Genomic DNA, 23,346 nt, shown 5'->3' on the forward strand with positions numbered 1-23,346 from the left:
TAGTTATATAGACCCTGTGAAACGAGACAGCTGTCCTTGAATGCGACCACCATTGCTGGAGAAATTAGTCAAAGACACAAACTGTTTTTGCATATGAAATTACTGGTAGTTACTGCATGTCCCACAGCCAATTTGTGGTAATGAACACTGAAACCAAGGGATCTGTCAGGACTACCACATGCCTGGCCATTACTTGAAGAGTGTGCTGGTGGTTGTATCAAAGGAGGACTATCTTGTTTCTAAGGGACCATATCACTAATGGGAAATTATCTTCACACATGTACCGTTTTTAATAACATCCAATTGAAGAAATGTATTTATATGGGAGATGATTTAAATTCAATGTGAATGCTTGGGTAAGAATACCCCTATAAAATATAGGTATTAAATATTAACTTTCCCTCTTTTTAAAACTCCTTTACCCATTAGAAAAAAAAAAAAACTCAATGTTTATGCTAATGAATTAAAGAGTCCTTTTTAATTTGAGATAGAGCATGGAAACTAGAGAGGGAAAACACTTCAGATGCCTCTGTTTTGTTCTCTGTAGCACCTAGAGCCACGCTTCTGGTGTCATGTGTGGTATTGGACAAGAGATTCGGGAAGACAAAGACATTGTTGGAAATGTGAGCTGCAGATAAAAATACAAATCCTCACTATGTTTTTAACTCTATTCATTTAATCTGTGTCTTTCCTTGGAGACCATTATTTTGCATAGGGTAATAACAGAAAACCTTTAACAAAGTGAGAACACAAAAAATAGATAATGGGGTCATTTACTAAGGGTCTGATTTGCGGTTTCCCGACGTGTTACCCGAATATTTCCGATTCGCGCCGATTTCCCCTGAATTGCCTTGGGATTTTGGCACACGTGATCGGATTGTGGCGCATCGGCGCTGGCATGCACACGACGGAAATCGGGGGGCGTGGCCGAATGAAAACCCGACGGATTCGGAAAAACCGCCGCATTTATAAAAAAAATAAAATGTGTCGCGGAGCGTGCACTTACCTTCACTAGGAATAGGCCGGTGAACTTGAGTGCATTCCGATGCTATTCAGCGCAACATCGCCACCTGGTGGACGTCGGCGGAACTGCCTTAATGAATCCCGGCCGGACCCGAATCCACCGCAGAGAACGCGCCGCTGGATCACGAATGGACCAGGTAAATAAATCTGCCCCATTAAGTTAGAAAAATCCTTAACTCTCGATGTTTAGTTTAGATGGTGTTGTTAAGTTGTGTAAAAGCTGTGTATTACAGGACTCTATGCAGACACCACGCTCTATTAGTTATATTAATCGTTCTCTGTTACCAGCATACAGTTGATAACACTCCTGGAAGTTTCAACTTATCCCATTTGGTGATGAAACATGTTGCACATTGAACCAATAAATTATGGTTAAGTAAAATCTCAGATTAGTAAATCTCAGCAACCCTAACAACTTTTTCTCAGAACATTTCTTCTATTTTATGGATGGTAATATAAATGCCAAAACCATTGAGATTGCATCATCTGTAATGTGGAAATGCAACACCCCTGCTAATGAATGGGATAGGTAGAAGTTGTGGAAGTGCTCCTCTTAATGACAGCAGCTACCTGGTGAGACTGATCACCTCACTAGGAGATCTCTAGCATCTCTAGCAAGAGGTCATGAGTTAAATACCTAATCCAATTCTATGAACTGTACTTGCGGTAGGGAAGGAGCACGCTGGTTGGACAAGTGCTTTCTACCTCATAATGAGAGGTTATAAAACACCTTTCTGAGGACCTGCTCCAACCATCTACCTCCATCCAGCTGAACCTTTGTTGCTGTTAAGCCTGTTGCCCTAAAGAACTGTAAGTTATCCTTCACCGATGTGCCTCTAAGTGATCCCTGGTTCTAGCTGTATACCACCAAGGGTGCCTCCATCTTCCATCACCAGGGATTCCTTCTACACATCTGGGTTACCTCAGGGAGAACTCACCTCCTGACGAAGCATCAGCGAAACGCGCGTCGGGGTGTGCCTGCTCGGTCTTCCTCCTGTCTGCCCTCTGTTACCATGCCTGCGGGTAAGTGCAATATGCGTAGCCATTAACTACATACTCCGGAAGGTACCTCCGGGGCACTAAACGGGCTAAGGGTTGCACTGTCACTTACCCCTTTCTCACCTTGTTGGCCCTATTATCGGGCATAAACTATCATATTTATTTACATATTGTTTACCTTTGGGGCATTAGACGGAGGGGGGCCGTTCTGGTACTCTGTGTGGTCCCAATTGTCATCTGGGACACTTGTTTCCCTTGGTATATTTTTAACATAATTTGTGTGTACATTTATATGTCTGACTTGGAATATTATGAATAAAAAGATATGTGTTTTTTCAAGTAATGATTTGACTAGCTCGTTTTTCTGCTGATATCTATTAGTTTGAACTGTTGAGAGCTGTGTTAGTGTATTTGATACCGGGGCATTTTTTGGTTTTACCTCAGGGAGAAACCTACTCTGTCAGCCTCTCCCTCTATTTTCTAACACACACTACCTTCTAGAGACCTGCCAGGCTGTGGACGAGGCCTCCACTCCTGACACCATGCCCTGTGATCAATGTTGGACACAAGGCCACGTTGCCAGCTACTCCCGTATTTAGGACCCTGGCTTCCTCTAGCCCCCTGAAAAAGGTCAGGCCCAGTGGGGGATGTTTCAGAAACATCAACATTACTCTCATCTACATATAAAAGGTGAGTGCAATCCAACTAACCCCCCCCCTCAGATTCCAGCTAGTTGTTTTCTGTACAATGATGCACCTTTTTGAAATAGGATTACAGTGCTGTCTACATGTCACGGGTGGTCCCGCGACCCATATCGGGTCCCGGCTCCTGCCCTGGCTTCTTCGGTCCCCGCCACGGCTGCTCCACCATCTTCGGCCATGTGCGCGCATCCCCGACTTCTAGAGATTGCCTACCGTTTCTGTACCTCGACTTTGGCTGCCACTGCGGACAAGTCACGCCTGTGGAACGACCTGGTGGTACCACGCCGCAGCAAGACCATCCTGCTTTGTGGCAGGTTCTAGTGAAAACCAGGTACCACTTACACTCTGGTCCCAGGTTGTGGCTTGTGTCATTGTCTGCAGTGGTCCAGAAGATCCACAACCTCGAAGCCTGACACTACAGTTAGGAATCTGTTTCTTAAGGAATATATATTCCATAACATGTTATGAAAAAGGGCTTAATGTTAAGGGTTACAAGGTAGCTAGGTGGCACTGTTTTCCTTGTACTGCCTTTGAAATCATATTTGCATATGATGCACACCCTAATCTGTTACTTTCTGAAAGATAGAAAAAAATAAAAAATACAGCTGTTATGTTCTATGTTACTAAGAGCCAATGATGCATTCTAGGCACAATGCTGTCAATACTTCAATTCACCAGATGCTCACCATTGTAGAAAAGACACTCCGAGAAGGTAAAGTGTACAAATTTATACTGGAGCTTAGTGACATTTTTCCATCCATTTTTGCTTTTAAATTTTTGCTTCTAAATGTCAAAAAACTCATTGACAAAATTAATCTTTTTAAAGACCGCTCTTTCCCACACTTTATCTGCACAGGATATGCACACATGCTGTATGAATTCATTTTCATAACATTACTGTCGATACTTGAGTAGTAAAATATGTCTTCAGATGTAATATCGGTATATTTAATCTTTTCTGCGGTGACTACCAATACATAGGGGGAGATGTATCAATGACTTTATGGTGTAAAAAAGTGGCAAAAAATTGCAAAGGGGTTTTTCCTGCCACACAGAAATAGTAACTTAAACATAGAACCACTGCAATGCCATGCAAAGTCAGATCTATGATTTGTGATTTTTAAAAAATTGTTCCAAAACAGTAGCAAGGGCAATCCACTGTGCTGTTGCAATTATTTTACGATTATTTTAAAAATCCCAGAGTGATTTATAAAAGGACCAACACCACTTTCATGTATCTGAAAAGCAGCAGAGCTCCAAAGGCAGACATAAAACCATCGAAAACAGCCGGCCTAGTGATAACTCTCTCCCATAGAGTCCGTTTTCAATAGTAAATGTAAAAAGCACATACTGTTTGACTTAAATGCATATTGGTAGCAATGAGGTTAATTATATTAATAAAACATATTCACAGGCTTTAAAGGGGTATTCCGACAAAGGCAAAATTCTTAAATATACTCAGAATAAAAAATAGCATTCTCTAATCCAATGTTATTAACAAAAATACAGCATTTCACAGATATAAGTCCAAACTATTTCTATCGTTCCTGGTGTATACAATTTCAGTTGCCCCTTGACATGACCCTGTATATTCAGACTGTGGTCGGATTCTTCTCAAAGATAGCTTCTCCTCTCTGCACACGGCAGTGAATTCTGCATTCAGCCCCTCCCCTCTCCATTACAAGACCAACCCAGACACAGGCACTTTCTGTCAGCAGGCAACATGCAGAGTTTACCCTACAAGCTACAGATAAGAAGGTCATTATCCTTTTTTATGCAGTCTGTGTGTTATAGCTGAGATCTAGGAGATTAGACAGCAACAAAATGGAGTAAAATGTAACGTAAGGGGGTTAACGTAAAATTTAACGTAAGCTTTATTGTGTAAACATCACTAGGGGATTAAAATTTGAGAACTTTCTTTCATGGGCAAACCCCTCTAACTTTCTAAACATGATCAAATCCATCTTATCATTTGCAGCTAATAATTTTTTCTGAGGTATACAACAGGCATTTTGAGATTTATGGAAAGAGTTATAAGAGAGTTAAGGCCAGAGTTAGATCCCTCATAAGTGAGGACAGTTGGGTTCTATATAGTTCTATTCACAGCATAGCTGCAAAACTAGTACTAGGGCCCGTTCTGCACTTTCGAGTGTGATACAATGAACTCGCATCACACTCGCAACGCGTGCTGCTGGGAACTCCCGGCCCGAACGCTGCAAACCGGGACTGAACTCAGCATGTCATCGCATCATACTCGCAAGTGTAGAACGGGCCTAACAATGGTTTGATGTGGAACTGTATTTGGATGACAGCTGCCGTGTCTTTCAACAAATCCTTACTTGAAAGCATCGCCTAGAGGATTTTATGGCATCAAAACTATTATTTACTATATATTATTTCACATTATTTTATAAATGTAATCTTTTGTATAAACTGTTAAAACATGTTGGTGGGGCTATTATGGATATGTATAGAAATCTGTTCCCATGTAAGCTCTTGGAGGTAAGGTTTGTTAACGCTTGGTGTAATCCTTGCTCAGAAATCCCCTGAATCTGTTCCCATAATGCTGTTGGAAAGGTCTTCCAGATCTGTTAGCTTCATTTTCAACTGTTAATATTCATAAGACAGGTCGTTGTGAGCTTGAACAAGCTGGTTGTATGTAGCATTATTATCTCCACATGTGACCCTCTAGAGTCAAGCTCCCTCATTAATTCCTGTACAGGGGTAAGAATCTTAGTAAATTTGTCGTTTGCATAGTGATCCCCAAAGTAAGAAATATTTTCCACATTAGGTTGTCTGAGGCTGGTGAATGAAAATCTCAGAATGCAGACTCTGTAAAGAGGTTGGTAGCTCTGTCAACATGGCTGTTCACTGCTCTCTCCTATGGTGATATTATACATTTCCTGCCTCAGCTTTACAGGGCATGGAAAGAAAGGAGAAGATGGCATTTGTGCTGGTCCTCTGGCTGTCTGGTGTTGGATTGAATAGGGTTTAGTCTGTTTCTTTGTGTCTACTAGGATTCCTTCAAGGAGGGAGAGCCTTCTTGGATGTTACAGGTGAGTGTGGGAAGCTGTTGTTTGACGGGTACATCCTGCCGGGATGGCTCTGCACCGCTCCCTGTTGTAGTAGGACTCAAGCTTTGCTTGCTTTGGATTCTATCTTTTTGCTGGAGTCTTCATACATAATGTTTCAAGGGTAAGGTAGCGTGGTGAAGTTGCTGGAACTATGAGACTATGTCCTCACACCACCATCGGCTGCCAGACCACTCCCTGAATGTGTTCCATTGCAACTTATGTTTGTTTTTGTGTAGTGGATATAGTAGAGTTGAACTATAGCCATCTTTGTTAGCCTTCTCTTTGTTTGGATTGTATGAATGTGGCTACTCACATTCTGTTTAATCATTTGAATGCTTCCATTAGTCCCATAAACTTTAAATGGATGTAACGTTTGTGTCAGTGTCATGCCTGCTCCGTACTGGGAGATTGAGGAATAACTGATTTTATCTTAGTCTCTCACTTATTTTCTGTAGTGTGATCAAGGGTGTAACTACAGAAGTAGCAGCCATAGCTGCTGCTATGGGGCCCATAGTGTCAGGGAGCCCTTGCATCTGGGGTATTGGTTTTGTATATGCTAAATCTGTGGTGAATATATATGCTGTATGTGTTTTAGGGGTTCAGCTCAAATGTGGGGGTTGGCAATGACAAAGCTCTCATGGACAGCAGGATTAAAGTTGAAACTGTGCATTTATTCCAGCAAAAACAGCAGTATCAAACAAAACATCAAATAAAATCCTTGCCTGTCCGGCTCTAACTAAATACTTGGCAGCCCTCACGAGCCACTGGAGGGCTTCTCCCTGCCAGCATGAAACATACGTTCAGTAACCCTGTGTCACTCACGTGTGGCTCTCACACAGTCCAGCTCCTGTTGTACTCCAAGTAGAGAGCGACTTCTGAAAGCTCCACACCCTTCTTTAAGGGGTTGTACACACCTGGTGCATTGTTAGACTCATTAGAATGTGGAAGCTTTGGTCTGGAGCAGTGATCACACTTCTGTTTCCACTCCAGTAATTAGAGACCTTTACCAGGTCTTCCCAGAGACCAACACATTGAAAACAGCTTCCAGTTTGACCCAATTCACACTGTGGTCGCTGTAATACACATGAACACTCATTTTTTCTCCAATTCAATAGTGACCTCGTCACAGTGTATATATGCTGCATGTGTATTTATGTAAGTATATAAATGGTTTGTATATGTGAGTGTAAAATGTGCTTGTTTGTATTGTGTTGAGTAAACTAATATGTATATTTTTAAGAGGGAAGGGGGCCTTATTCAGAAGTCTGCTATGGGGTCCTATATCTCATAGTTATGCCCCAGTGTGGGATATTGGGTTTACTTGCTGGAATGCTTTGATTAAGCACCACACCTATTTTGTCCTGTAGCATAGTTTGTTCCAGCAATAATCAACTGCAACACCCCTGCCAATGCAAGGCAGAGGATTTGTTGTGAATAAGCCCCTAATATGTGTGTTCCCCTAGTAGAGAGCCCGATCAGCTCCTCGGCTGGACACTATACATATGTTTAGGTAATTGTGCAGCGGTAGATACTGCCTGAATGGGCAAGGGTTAATATTGCTTAATGTTATCATCCAATGATGTTCCGCTATTGTAACTGGAGTGTGATTGGAGAGTGAGACCACCTGACCAGGGATTAACTAAAACCTTAGTAAGGGAGGAGTTAGCTCTCTTAGGCCTAGCTCTCACCACATAAGGAACTCTTGGAATCCAGCTCTCTTACCAGAGAGACCTCAGAACACATGCTCTGATCACAGGCCTCCTAGGCCTCAGCAACTCTACACTGAGTGATACTGAACAACCAGGATTAAAGCTGCAGCTTCCAGCATTGGACACAACTACATCCCAGCCTGCCCCTGCATCCAGGCTGGTGACCCAACTCCTGAGGTTTCCTCTCCAAGATCACTCCAGTAACCTGCACTTGTACATAATTGTTTGGCCTGTTGCTGCTGTTGGTTCAAATAAGGAACTTTAAGTTACTTTTATGCACAACATTGCCTCTGTCTGTTCCCTGCTATGGCTGTATTACCATCAAGGGCGCCCAATCTATCTACCAGGGACACATACTACAGACTCTAAGGCCTGCCCCAGGGAGAACCAGTACCACATCCTTTCCCTCATCTAATTTCTTGCACACACCACAAGCTAGAAACCTGCCAGGCTGTGGGACAGCCCTCCAGATCCCATACCAAGCACCGTGACACTAGCGTGCCTAGGCCGCAACTGCCAGCCCCTGGTATTCTGGGCCCCAGCTTCCTCCAGGCCCCAAGAAAAGGCTAGGCCCTGGTGGGGGATGTTGCAAATATTGCAAATACTTATAAGCCATGCCCACTCTTCACTCTGTGCTGGTTAAAGAAGTTTTCCTATTAGCTCCTCATCTTGCTTGCTATTTGTATTTTGCTCTTCTTGACTTTGGCTTCTGTCTAGTGATTCTTTACTGTGCTTAATTCATATAGATGTGACACAGTAACCTTTCTTATTGTTTTTTCTTGTGTACTGTGTTTTCACTCTATTGTAGGAAGGGGATTGCCATCTATTTGTCCTGTATCACTTAGGAAATGCAGAGGCAAACAGGTAGGTTCATTGGGAGAGTCCAGGGTTATGGCACACTGTGCTCCTGTTTCTGCACCCTGCTTAACATTGGGGTAGTAATATCTTTTAAATGAATCTTCTAAATAATAACTTAAAGGGGTTTTCTCACAAACACAAGTTAGACCCTAACCAAATTTGATACAATTCGGGTAGATTCTGAACACCAAGTATAATGGATATCAAACTTGTAGCCAACCAGATAAACATAAAAATTATAATAAAGACTAGATTATAAAGATTTTTTAGCTCTTCTTACAAGGTCATTTCATTTAGTAATCAGTATGGATATGGCAATTAGCATAATGACAAGTATTTGGTCTGTGATTATCTTAATGTTGGAAATTTCTGTATTAAACAGCCAAGTGTATAAATGTGAAAATCAGACACACGTCTCTGTTATTAACTTTCTACAGCTGCAACTTTTTCTTCATTTTAAAATATGCAAAATTAGTTCCTAATCATGAAAGACAGCTAAATGATACTTAGAAAAGGCAGAAAAAAGGTCCTTGTTCTAAAAAGGTGTTATTCTCAAGAAGATGAGTAGCAAGGTAAACTTACATATGTAAGTGGAGAACATTCAAAAGACTTTCTTTGTCTTCCATTAATTATAACATAGCAGGGTATTCATATGTTATTATGGAGCAGCAGAAAGTGGACAAGTATTTTTCAGAATTTTATGTTTTGACATTCTTTATTTCTCAGTAACAACAGTGGTTGCCCTTCTCCATCAGATTACAGTTTAAAATAATCACTCTCATCCACAAAGCTCTGCACAATGCTGCACCTCCCTACGTCTACTCTCTAACCTCAGTCTATTGCCTAACTCATGTTTCCCCCGGAATGCCCTATGCCAGACAATCAGACTAATACAAATCTTCCAAAGCCACAAACATACTATTTAAACCAATCTCTTTAGGCAAGCCTATTGCATTCCCCAACAGCATTAAAGTTCAACTCTCTTTTAATAACCCATCCTGTTCAATTCACCTGTCTGTTATTTGGTTATCAGCAAATACCAAGCTACAAGCTTCTCTGCAGTTTCATGGACCTTGGATTCTGCATATACGTTGGCAGCCTATGACTGGTTTAAGCAGCATCATTTTTATTTATTAAATTATTTTTATTCTAAATAAAGAGTGTATATTATGATCCAGCCACTCTTATATTTTTCCATCCAGCAGGCAGTTAATTTTGTTACCACCTCCAATCCTACATTCTATCCAGTAAATTTGAGAGCAAATAAAATGGACCAGTTCTAATATAATGTAGAAATAGATCTAGCTCTGCTGCATGAACCACAAGAAACGTTGAAGAAAAATCATCTCACCTTATTGGAAAATTGTGCTATAAAGGAACTCCAAGCAAATCCATATATAATAATACGTGCATCAAACAAAGGGGGAACAATTACAGTCATGGATAAAGAAATCTATAAACAAGAGGTATTTACAATGTTACAAGACCCAGAAATCTATAACCCAGTGTGCACAGACCCCACCAATCAAGTGAAACTACAACTGAAGAAGATCTTGCAAGGAGGAGTATTTGTGAACATATTTTTTTTTATCAAAAAACAGCTGATACAATGTTACCTGACTATCCCAATACACCAATTTTTTATGCTTTGCCGAAACCCAAAAAAAATATTTTCCCTCCTCCACTTAGACCAATAGTTTCAGGGGTGGGTACAATCACAGAAAAAATTGCGGATTGGTTAGATAACATCCTTCAGCCCTTTGTAAAAAGAACAACCAGTTATATAAAAGACACATTTGAAGTATTACAGGCTATGAATACCATACATTGGCAAAAAACTTATACATGGGTAACATGTGATGTGGTGGCTTTATACACCTGTATACCACATGCACTGGCAATACAACTCATAGAATATCTTGACATTTGACATCATTTTCAAATGACCTCATCAATTATATCTTGGATGTGTTGATTTTTTTGATTCAAATTATTTTTTTTTTGTTTTGATGGGCGCTAAATTTTGACCCACATTAGCAAACCTGTATATGTCCTGGTTCGAAGAAATATACATGTACCATACAAATAATCCATTCACTTTACAAATAGCATGGTACGTTCGTTATATAGATGACCGTCTATTTATATGGACAGGCACCTCAGATAATGGGGCAGATTTACTTACCCAGTCCATTCGCAATCCAGCGGCTCATTCTCTGCAGTGGATTCGGGTCTTCCGGCGATTCACTAAAGCAGTTACTCCGCTGTCCACCAGGTCCACTTTTTTTTTTTTTTTTTTTTTTAAATGCGGCGGTTTTTCCGAATCCGTTGGACCCCCCCCCCCCCCCCCGCCGCATGCATGCCGGCGCTGATGCACCACAATCCGATCGCGTGCGCCAAAAACCTGGGGCAATTCAGGGTTAACCGGTGCAAAACAGTAAAATTCAGGTACCCACCGTAAAAACGGGAATCGGCCCCTTAGTAAATGACCCCCATCTTTTCATTCGTACAATATCTCAATAAGAATCCATTTAATTTGAAATTCACATTTTCTTATTCACAATTTTCCACAGCGTTTCTGGACATTACATTAACTTGGGATATTTTAAAGAATTGCATCAACATGAAACTTTACAGGAAAACCATATCAGGTAGCCCACTCTTGCACGCTTCCAGTTGCCACCTCCACACATGTAATACGTAACCTTCCCAAAGGAGAATACATAAGAGCAAGACGCATATGTTCTAATGACACCACATATACTAACGCTGCAAAACAAATTTCACAGCGACTGTTAAATAGAGGATACAATAAAAATCATCTACAGAGGATAGAAATAGATGACAGTACTAAATCAAGGGCACAATATTTTTGCAAAGACAGGAAAAAACAAGCAATATGATCAGGTACTACGTATTGTAAAAAAACACATACCTATTTTATATCAAGATGATAAACTGTGTCATATATTGGACAAAAGAGTGAGGTTTGTGTCAAAAAATGCACCCAGTTTAGGTAATTTACTCTCTCCCAATTTATTTGTTACACAGAAAGAAACACAAAAAACTTGGTTGAAATACAAAGGCAGTTTTAAGTGTGGAGGCATGTAATCTATGTCGTATTTTACAAAAAAACAACATCTTTTAAGTCTTCAACCACAGCTAAAAAATATCCAATAAAGTCGTATGTAAATTGCAATAGTAACCATGTGGTATATTTAGCTACATGCACACTATGTAGCAAACAATATATTGGCTGCACAACAAGAAAATTAAAAATGAGAATTTCTCATCATAACAGTCAAACGAATATTATACAAACAAATGCATCGGGACTTTCCAAACACTTATACGAAGTACATGGAAGGGATATCTCACATTTACAAGTTATTCCAATTGAGAAAGTGTTCCGCCCCAAAAGAGGGCAAAAACATTGTAGTCACGTGAAGCTTTTTGGAAATTGGTTTTAAAAACACATTTTCTGACAGGACTTAATTATAGGAATGATCTACTGTATATATATTGAACTTATTCTTGCTGTATTTTGATATCTTCTTCCTTTCCTCTGTTTTGTGGTCATGTGATCACGTACGAGTGCACTTCCGCCTCATGTGCAATATGCTTAAATACTCTGTGCCAGAGCATATCAATAGGCTACGAATAAGGACAAAACGGGGTCCGAAACGCGTCAGATTTGTCATGTTATAGGACGTCTCTACTGTTTTTAAGTTATTTGAATAAAGTGGAATTTTTATTCAAAAAAATTACTAAAGTGTCCATTGAGTTGGATGGTGGATAAATTTTTCTTTTTCATGTATATACACTCTTATACCTGTTGTGTGACAAGTATTGCATGACAATGTTTTTACTCTGTTTTGTCTTATTTTATTTTCACTATGTCCCCTATAATTTGTAAACTACTACAGAATATGATGGCTCTTTAATTAGCAACCAATAAATGTACAGCTTTTATTTTACAAGAAAACTGAAAGAATTATAAATACTATTTTATCTTCAAACTACAATGCTAAACGGCCACAAAACATTGATCCTTGAAAAAAACGAACCACAATCTTCATGAGCCTTTCAGATCTATTAGATCTGTGATATCAGATCTACCGTATATTCCGGTGTATAAGACGACTTTTGAAGACTGAAAAATCTTCTTTCTGGTCTGGGGTCGTCTTATACGCCGGTAATTGGAGAGGGCTCACGGGCTGAGCCCTCTCCATAGCCGGTAAGTCTTTGCTGCATATTGCAGCAAGGGCTTACCGGTAAAACACATCAGGTATCGACGCGTCCGAAAATGCCCGATCTATCAAATGCGTTTTTCAATGCGTTTAACCCCGTAACGGAAAATAGCGCCCAAAGTCGAAAATTGCACTTTTTTGCCATTTTGAAAAATATAAAAAAATCTATAAAAAGTGATCAAAAGGTCGTACAGTCCTAAAAATTATATCATTGAAAATATTATCAAATTTCGCAAAAAATGACACCACCCACAGCTCCGTACACCAAAGTATAAAAAAGTTATTAGCGCCAGAAGTTGGCAAAATCGAAAAAATTATTTTTGTACAGGAGGTTTTCATTTTTGTAAATGTATGAAAACATTATAAAACCTATACAAATTTGGTATCCCCTTAATCGTACCGACCCAAAGAATAAAGTAGACATGTCATTTGGGCCGCTCAGTGAAAGACGTAATATCCAAGCCCACAAGAAAATGGCACAAATGCGTTTTTTCACCATTTTCATTGCATTTGGAATTTTTTTTCCCGCTTCTGAGTACATGGCATGGAATATTTAATAAAATAAAAATTTAAGGTACAGTATGGTAACATTTACAGTAAAATGGATGATGGTAATGTTGTTGTTGTACGCCTTATGTTTATGAGCGACAGTTTTCCTGCTATATACCTGCATGTCATAAGAATTTAAATTAAAAAAAGGACCATGTTAAATTCAAATCTGTTTTTTTTTTTTTTATTTTTACCGGTGTTTTGTATGCGTTGGAAGAGGGGTAGTCTTATACGGCGAATATATCTTAAACTCTATATTTTAACAGGAAAGTAGGGGGGTCGTCTTATACGCCGGAATATACGGTAATTGTTCTACCATTTTCACTCATTGTTTTAATGAAGTTATTAATGTTAATAGTTTTAAACTTTGTTTTACCATGGGACCCTGATAAACAATGTTACTTATAAAAACTCAATGAGAACTTGAATCACACATCATTGTTAATTATTGTGTCACTTCACAATAAAGAAGCTATGTCCAAGATAAATGTGCATAGAGAAGATGCAATTTCTCCATTACTGTGTTTGCCCATGTTCTCTTTCAGTATTTTTGCATTTTTCTACACTACAAATAGAAGATTCAAAGGACACTGACAAATTTGTTCCAGTAAAAACTAGGGCATAAGAATCTAATAGAAAAGCGGATCCTACTAGAGTGGGCACACACCAGTATGGCAGTGTGTTTGGTTAACAATTCTCGATCCTAGTGGTGGATGTCCTTTAATGTTTTGATTGACAGACTTCAGCTCAAGTCACCTGGAGCAGTCTCCTATTTGTGTTCAGTTAGCAATAAGTCCACTGTCAGTTTTAGTTTTGATACCTTTATGATTGCAGTTTTGGCGCTCAATATTTCTGAATGTTTGATTTTCTCACCCTGGCTTCAGTTTACTGACTATCGCTTTGGACTGCGATTTTGTGTCTTATCCACATGTCTGCTGTGAAATGTACCTCTAACCACACCTTATGGTGTTTTACATTTGTTAGTCTCTTTTTGTGTTCACACCTTGTCATAGGGAATGGGTTCTAGTTGTCCTATATCATCTTAGGATATGCTGAGGCAAGTTGGCCGGTGGGGGGCCAGTTTAGGGCTCTCTGTCCTGTCTGTGCTTCCTGGGTTCAGAGGCCTCATTACAGTAGGCATTATAGTTTTCACTCCACTAAACACTCCACTTTAAAAAGAAAGACTTCAATCTATGTATTTTCTATAAAGATTCACTTTAAAGCATAGCTTAAAAGAGGTTGTCCACTTTCATGGTTGCCATCCTGCTATAGAAAGTTTTTATGTTCACATCTACTGGGTACAAATCTGCCCATGGTAGTGTGATTACCATTTAGGTACATAAGCCATTAGTATCATATGGCTCTGATTATTTTGTGATGATAATGTCTCGTGTACCTGCATGGCCATCATATTTATGAAAGTAAACATGGCAGCTTTCTATAGAAGGAAAGCAAACAGAGATCTAGAAAACAGTGAGGAATTAATACAGAAAGTATATTGGAAATTTGTATAACTTTTCATGAACCCCCTTCCTGACATATTATAAAGTGCCGTAAGTGCCGGCTCACATTTGCAGCCGGCACCATACAGAACGGGTATCAGCCGCATTTCGCAGCTGACAACCTTCTGTTACACCCTCGACTGGAAGTTCCTCCGATCACGGGTGTTAACCCTTTGCCAGCAGAGGATCAGTTTGTCGGCAGCGTGTAGTTTCCAGGTCTGCCAGTGCCCCGGGGCTGTGCCATCTGTTACGGTAGTCTAATCCTGCCTCCATGCAATGCATGCTCAGTGGATTACATTACAGAGTGCAATTCATCTGTATTGCTGTATTGCACTGTGTAAGCTGTATATGAGCTTAACAAGTGATCAGGAAAAAAGTTGTTCTTTTCAGTGGTATCATTTTGATGCTTGTTAACCAAAAAATATGCTACTGCAAAAATGGCAGTACTAAAGCAAATTTTTTTTATTCTTGTTTTTCTTCAGTAAAAAAAAAACAAATATGAATAAAACTATATAAATGAGGCATCACCATAATCATAGTGATCCGTATCTGTAAACAGTGGAAGGACCCATGTCTGGTGGCATCATGCATCTCCCAGAGAGCTGCGATTGACCAATGTGTGCAGCCACTGCTGGAAAAGGGTTACCACTTGTATGTGGATAACTTTTATCCCAGCGTTCCACGATTCCAGTACCTCAATCCCAAAGTTTCTGTAGCATGCATTGGCACTGTACACAAAAATCAAAGAGGTTCCACTGGAACCTTTGATAGGCAGCCACTTAGAAAGAAGGGAACATCAAGGCACTCAGCAATCAGAATATAGTGTGGATCTAAAAGGGACAAAACGCATGTACTTGTTCAGACCACAATTCATGAGGACTCCAGCACCCTAACCCCTGTACGAGGTACCTCCACCACTGCCCTCAAGCCAGATGGCATCCTGGCTTACAGTAAATACATGGGTGGTTTTGATCTGTCCGATCGGGTGCTGATATGGTACAAAAATGCTGGCCGTGTGCATGGTACTGATGATGCTGTAAATCTCCAGAGGTAGATATTAGGAAACTAATATTTGGACAAGTACAGGGCACCAGTACCTCAGAAAAGAGTCTGTTCCAAAAGAGTAGTTGGGATGGAAACTATATATTACTATACTATAGCGCATATTACACCATGCTGAATTCCCCAAGTGGTATGTATTCAACAATAAGGGCCACTTTTTAGGTTTTCCAAATGCATTCTGATGCATGTGAAGAATTTCCATGATTTTGGGGGGTTATTTCATCTTTTATATCTTGTGGCTATAAAAAATCAGGGGTAACAATGACCTTTATAGGAAAATGTTCACCTTTTTCCTTTTTAGGGCCTAATTAAATCAAACACCTTTATGGGTTAATATATATATTACATCTTGCTAAAGGGGTGTACTTTCCTAAATAGTCACTTGTCAGGGTTCTCCTCTGTTTGGGTACCATTATGGTTCTCCAAATGCATCTGGCTTCTAAAAAGCCAACGCCCCTCTTTCCCTTCTGAGCCCTACTGTGTCTCCATACAACATTTTATTTGCACGTGTGGGGCAATTTTATGCTCGGGAGAAATAGTATTACACATTTTTTGGGGTTGTTTAATCTTTATCCTTTATGGCTTAAATAAATTTTGTTTTAAAATGACTTTTTTTGGAAAATGTTCTTTTTCCTGTCAGGGGCCTAATTGAATCAAACACCTGTAGGGGCAAATATACATATTAAACCTTTATAAGGGTTTGCTTTCCAAAATGGTGACATTTGTTGGGGTTCCACCCTGTTTTGGTACCACTAGGGCTCTCCAAATACATCCTAACACATGAATAGGATTTTTCTTAAATTTGGCTTCGAAAAGCCAAACATCCCTCTTTACCTTCTCAGCCCTACTGCATAGCCATACAACATTTTATATGCACATGGGGAAAAATTTATGCTTGGTAAAAATAGTTTCACACATTACTTGGGGTTGTTTCATCTTTTATCCCTTGTGGCTTACAAAATTTGCACAATTTAAATACACAATTTATACCTTGCTAAACTCTCCAAGGGGTGTAATTTCCAAAATGGTGTCTCTTGTTGGGGCTTGTTGACACATGAAAACTTTTTCAGCCAAAAACAAAACAATGCTCTTTCCCTTCCGAGTGCCTCCCTGTGCCTGTACAGCAGGGTACAGTGATGGGTATGTGCATACTCTGGATGAATTGCACTAAACATTGTAAAATGCATTTTCCTTTTTAACCCATTGTGAAGGTGTACATTTTAGTGTTCAATGAATATAATGTAAGATAAAATTTCATTTCTGTAATTTCAATTTCATTTATTTTTCACCTTCATGAAACGCTCATAGGGTTAACAAATTTCCCAAAGGTTGTTTTAAATATTTTGAGGGGTACAGTTTCTAAAATGGTTTCATTTGTGTGTGTGTGTGGGGGGGGGGGGGCTCTGTTATATAGGCCTTATAAAGTCACTACTAACTAAATTGGACCTCCAAAACTAGGTTTTGTTGATTTTAGTAAAAAACAGAAAAATAGCACCTAAAGTTATAAGCCTCTTATCATCCTAAAAAAAGGAAAAATGATTTTGGTGATATGACCAACTTTCCAAATAGTAGAAAATTCTGAACATAGTTTTTAAAAATAAAATTTGCCAAATTTCCATTGATTTCATAAATAAATGCTAAACGTATTGCTTAAATTTCTCAACCAACATGTACAAAGTACAATGTGTCATGAAAAAACAATTTCAAACTCAACTGAATATAATAAATTAAAGCATTCCAAAGTTATAACCACCTAAAGTGACACGTTAGATTTCAAAAAAGGGCAGTGTCAGGAAGGTGCAAAATGGCCAAATCATTAAGGGATTAAATTTCTCAACCAAAATGAAGTATAGTAGGGCACATTTACGAAAGGCTTTGCACCAGTTTTCTGGTGGACTTTGCATTTTCTTTCCAGTGCAAACTGCTTGCACAGGTTTTTAAGAAGTGTCTGCACCACAAATGTGTCGCACACAACCCTATTGTGGCGCAGCTGCACTAGGCAGCATGCAACAGAAATTAGAGGGTGTTCAGGTGCTTAGTTGGATCACGCACCATATTTACTAGGCAAGTCTGACAGAAGTATGTTGCACGCCCCATGTTAAAAATAGACCAGAAAAAAAGGGGTGAACCCTGTCGGGCCAGTTCAAGGAGCACTAGATTCAGGAAGAACGGGCGCCAGAAATCATGAATCTGGTGCACCCTGCACAGACAAGCCACAATTAGTGCAGTTTGAATCATTCTTAGTAAATGTGCCCCACTGTGTCACAAAAAACAATCTCAAAATCATCTGGATATTTTAAAGCATTCAAAAGTTATGACCACATTTAGTGAATATTTGTCGGATTTCAAATAATGTCTGGGCTGTGATGACACATCCTATCCCTGGCACCAGCAGGACGCAATGTCCCTCAATGACGTGCCGAGGTAGAAAGGCATTGCATCAGAAGAAGTACCCTTAATGGCCTCCATAAAAACATGATACGCCGGTCATTAAGGGGTTAAGGACAGTTCACATCTCTTTTAATTCACCCGATTTTGCATCATTTATTGGGAGCCAAAATTGTGAGTAGTGCACACAGAACTTGTGCAAATCTTACCATTATACCTTACATCTGTACAGTTTTGACTCCTAGTAAGGGTATAATAAGGAGAGGCAGGGCCCCATAGCAGCAGAGTTCTGGATGAAGCACCCTTTCCTGCTTAGAAATATACATATTACATATACATAAAGACATTACAAACTTGCACACATTTATGCACTTGCACTCACATATAGAGCATGTACACATCAAATACATACACACACACACATACAGTGTCATATGCACACATGCAGCATATATACACACACATACAGCATATACACATCATATATGTTACATACACACTGTACAGCATAATATGTATAAAGTGGTGTACATCCACCATTCTCAAGTGTCAGGTTGGGTTACGGGATCCCCTGAGACTGTGGGCCCCTTAGCAGCTGTTAAGGCTCCTACCACTGTAGTTACTCTTGCATTGTGAAATGGTTAACTTTGTTATATTGCACCTTGTGTCATATTTGAGGAAGAATTTAATATTAATCCCACTGTTAGAGGAACTAAAGTCGTATGTGTACATCTTACTGTGATCTTCGGTTAAATGTTGCTAAAATTCTGTTAAGAAAAAGAAAATACTTAAACATCAAAAGGATTGCTCAAGTCATGAGACACTGTCTAAAGATGCATTTTTAGAGTAGTGTTCAAAATATAAATAAAAACTTTTTGAAATGGCTCTGGATAGTCTTACCGCCATATTAGTAAATGGGGAAACAGACTTTAAAGCCTTTCATGTTTCACTTCAAAACCGCAATAGATAATGCTATTTCCTTTTAAATTCATGAGCTATACTCTTATTTTTATAGGGAATTTCAAAACTTAACAAAACATTTTGAGGTTTAGCTACTTCCTATTAAGGTTTAGCTACTCCAGACAAGACATTGATTTGAATTGGCAGTTATATTCTAATTTTTTAGCATCATCCTTGTCCTCACTTCAAAGACTTTAACCTGTGTTGTGGATTAATTCTTCCTCCATCTGTGATATTATAAATCTAACATTATCTTTTATTTATGCCTTATTTTCGGTTGCTAAGTAGATTTCTCTGGCAGTCTTGAGGATGACACAGGAGTATATTCCGGATACGAGGCGTTGGGATTGCAGCCATATTATTAAAGACTAGCAGCCAAATAAATTTAAATATAAAGTCATGGGAACTCATTCAAAATAAAATTAAATACTTGGTAATGTGACACAGTTAAATATATAATTTGTTTAAACACTGGAATTAGTCATAATAGTCAAGTCAAAATTGAATGTATTTATTTTTCCAGTTCCCATACTAAGCTGTCCCTATACATTTTTACACTTTTAAAACAAGTTCACTATAATATTCTAATTATTGAGTTGAAAATTTTGTAAGACTGACTGGAATTGCATTAGACAACATGCTAGTGCACCTAAAATATGCCATCATGAAGTTGGATTACCACTGAAGGATCGAAATTAACAGGGCTTGTTGGCTGCATGTAATCAAGGCAGCATTCAAAGATGTTTAATGTAATAATCTTAGTTGCAAAACTATTTATTAAAAAATTATTTAATTTTTTTATAAAAAATCTAGTAAAAAAATGGTTAAAGCAAAGAAAAATTTAATCGCCTTCATTCTTGTTCCCTAAATAATATTGCAGTTTATTGCTTTATCTTATCAAACACTAGGGGTAAAAAGACCAAATGGATAGTTTATTAGTTTTCCACTTCATATTCTTCCAGAAAAAAATTGTTGTTTTATTTTTTTAAGAAATAAGGCTTAAGGTAATGAATGCAAATAACTGAAAACCTAACAGAGATGTAAAGGGGGCCTCAAGATTCCTTTTAAAAATTGATGGCTCAACCACTTCCCGATGCGTGCTGTACTATTACAGCACAGAATCAGGTGCAATGAGAGGGCTCATGTCTGGCATGTGCAAAATTCCCTTAACTTGTACAGGCTGAACCCTCTGTATAATACACAACCTCAGATGAGTGTATGTAAAGTTATCTTACCATGTTTCAGACAGGACAACTTAGTAGCCTGAGAAGGTACCGTATATACGGTACTCGTTTATAAGCCGAGTTTTTCAGCACAAAAAATGTGCTGAAAAACGTCCCCTCGGCTTATACACGAGTCACAAGTTAAAATACAACACTTAAAAAATAATAAACTTATATACTCACCCTCCGGTGGCCCCGATCTGCAGAGCTGCTCCCCCGATGTCCGCGCGGGTCCTCTTCTGGCTTCCGCGCCCGTCTCCTGGCCTCTGCACATTGCACTGGGCGCCGCCATTGCTCTCTCCCGGGCGGCGCCCGCCGCGATGTACAGAAGACGGTGTGGAAGCCAGAAGAGGACCCGCGCGTCATCTGGGGAGCAGCGCTGCAGATCGGGGCCACCGGTGAGTTTATTTTTTTTTTTTTAAGGCTGGGCAGCGCTGTATACTACTGGGGGCAGGCTGTTCATCGCTGTATACTACTGTGGGCAGGCTGGGCAGCGCTGTATACTACTGTGGGCAGGCTGGGCTGGCTGTATACTACTGTGGGCAGGCTGGGCAGCGCTGTATACTACTGGAGGCAGGCTGGGCAGCGCTGTATACTACTGGGGGCAGGCTGGGCAGCGCTGTATACTACTGGGGGCAGGCTGGGCAGCACTGTATACTACCGGGGTCAGGCTGGTCTGTGCTGTATACTACCGGGAGCAAGCTGGGCAGTGCTGTATACTACCGGGGGCAAGCTGGTTAGTGCTGTATACTACTGGAGGGCAAACTGGGAAGTGCTGTATACTACTGGAGGGCAGGCTGGGCAGTGCTGTATACTACTGGGGGCAGGCTGGGCAGTGCTGTATACTACTGGGGGCAGGCTGGGCAGTGCTGTATACTACTGGGGGCAGGCTGGGCAGCACTGTATACTACCGGGGTCAGGCTGGTCTGTGCTGTATACTACCGGGAGCAAGCTGGGCAGTGCTGTATACTACCGGGGGCAAGCTGGTTAGTGCTGTATACTACTGGAGGGCAAACTGGGAAGTGCTGTATACTACTGGAGGGCAGGCTGGGCAGTGCTGTATACTACTGGGGGCAGGCTGGGCAGTGCTGTATACTACTGGGGGCAGGCTGGGCAGTGCTGTATACTACTGGGGGCAGGCTGGGCAGTGCTGTATACTATTGGGGGCAGGCTGTATACTACTGGGGGCAGGCTGTATACTACTGGGGGCAGACTGTATACTACTGGGGGCAGACTGTATACTACTGGGGGCAGGCTGTATACTACTGGGGGCAGGCTGGGATGGCTGTATACTATTGGGGGCAGGCTGTATACTACTGGGGGCTGGCTGTATACTACTGGGGGAAGGCTGTATACTACTGGGGGCAGGCTGTATACTACTGGGGGCAGGCTGGGATGGCTGTATACTACTGGGGGCAGGCTGGGATGGCTGTATACTACTGGGGGCAGGCTGTATACTAAAGGGGGCTGGCTGTCTTTATACTGGGGGGGGGGTCTGTGACCAATCCATTTCCCACCCTCGGCTTATACTCAAGTCAATAGGTTTTCCCAGTTTTTGGTGGTAAAATTAGGGGTCTCGGCTTATACTCGGGTCGGCTTATACTCGAGTATATGCGGTAAATACATGTATGTATGAGTAAAACAAGGATTTGGAATGTTGTGGCAACCCTGACCATATGTATCCCCAAAAATTACTCCCGTCCTTACAAGGGCAGTCCCACGACTGTCCCTAATACTAATATGCCCCCTGTCACCTACCTGATATGTTTCATATGAAAAAATACTTTGGAGAGGGAACTAATGTGGGGGTAGCTCTTATCTTTTTTATGACATATGCCAGAAAAGATTAATTCCCCCATTGTTTATAAATGGCGAAAAGACAAGTAGTTCAGCTTTTCAAAGAATCATCTACTGAGAGACAATTACTGTACTTACTGTAGTAGTGCAGAGATTTTGTCATAGGTAACATCAGGGTAGAGATAAAAATGATGATAGATATCTGCTGAATTTGTCAAAAAGGAAATAGGAGAGGCCCTACAATGGTGATGAACTTTGGAAAATCCTGACAATAAGGAGTGACCAAAAAACACATAGGTAGAAAAGGGGTGTATTATAAGTGAAATACCCCCAGATTTTGGCACACAGAGCACCACTGTTGAGTGCCTATTCATTCAGAGCACTTTGGAGCATTCCATTGTAACATATCAGCAAAATTTAAAATTTTATAGGAAGAAATTAGAAAAAATTGTCAGAAAAAGGAAGTTGTTAAAAGCATAGGATGGAAGGTGAAGGTAGAAAATTAAAAGTTATTAATTATTTCTTGAGTTTATAAATATTTTGAATGGTTAAAAAATGGCAGCTCTTATATTTGTTACAGTATGCATGATTTCCTGTATAAAATAACAAGAAAATTCTTAGAACAATTGAAATTGGTTTTATTTCTGATGTACGGTGACATCTCACAGGTTACCTGAAATATACTTCATGAACACCCACAAGGCACACTTGAGACTTTTGACACAAGTGAAGTAAAGTAAAATGTCACATCTTGTTTTAGCAAGAGCCAAAAGTCACAGTGGGAAAATTGGAAATATTCATAAAGCAATATTGCTTAAATAAACTAAAGTTCTATTTTTTCAGAACAATAATAATATATGACTTGCCACTAAAAGTTTAATACTTTTTGCCATAGTATAGAGATATTTCTAATTTTTGATTAGTAGGTGTCTGTGTGCTGAGTCTCCTACCTATTGCTTTCATTGTGGGACAGACAATACTATTTAAATACAGTGGCAGCTCATTTATGTTTAGTGGAATATGGACTTCAAGCTACATCATTATCGCTGAGTGACTACATAAGGTACCGCTCTATGACAGATTATTATACTCTTTTGTTAAAGCTGGTCATTGAATTTCACGCATCTTAGGATAGGTCAACAAAAGGATAAGGAAAGAAATGGAAGGAACATCCATATATGTAATGTATCAATGACCTTTGCTGTTCTACCTGCCATTTCCACTTTGTTGCTCTCATCAATGCTCTTCAGT

The 23,346-nt window shown here is 39.9% G+C and overlaps 1 long non-coding RNA gene across 1 annotated transcript in view; it reads right to left on the reverse strand.

The window, feature by feature from the left end:
* The window catches only part of LOC140106665 (uncharacterized), a 141,846-nt gene that overhangs the window by 68,014 nt on the left and 50,486 nt on the right, over window positions 1-23,346 (reverse strand). The window lies entirely within an intron of this gene.

Source organism: Engystomops pustulosus, chromosome 11, assembly GCF_040894005.1.
Source record: "Engystomops pustulosus chromosome 11, aEngPut4.maternal, whole genome shotgun sequence".
NCBI lineage: Eukaryota > Metazoa > Chordata > Amphibia > Anura > Leptodactylidae > Engystomops > Engystomops pustulosus.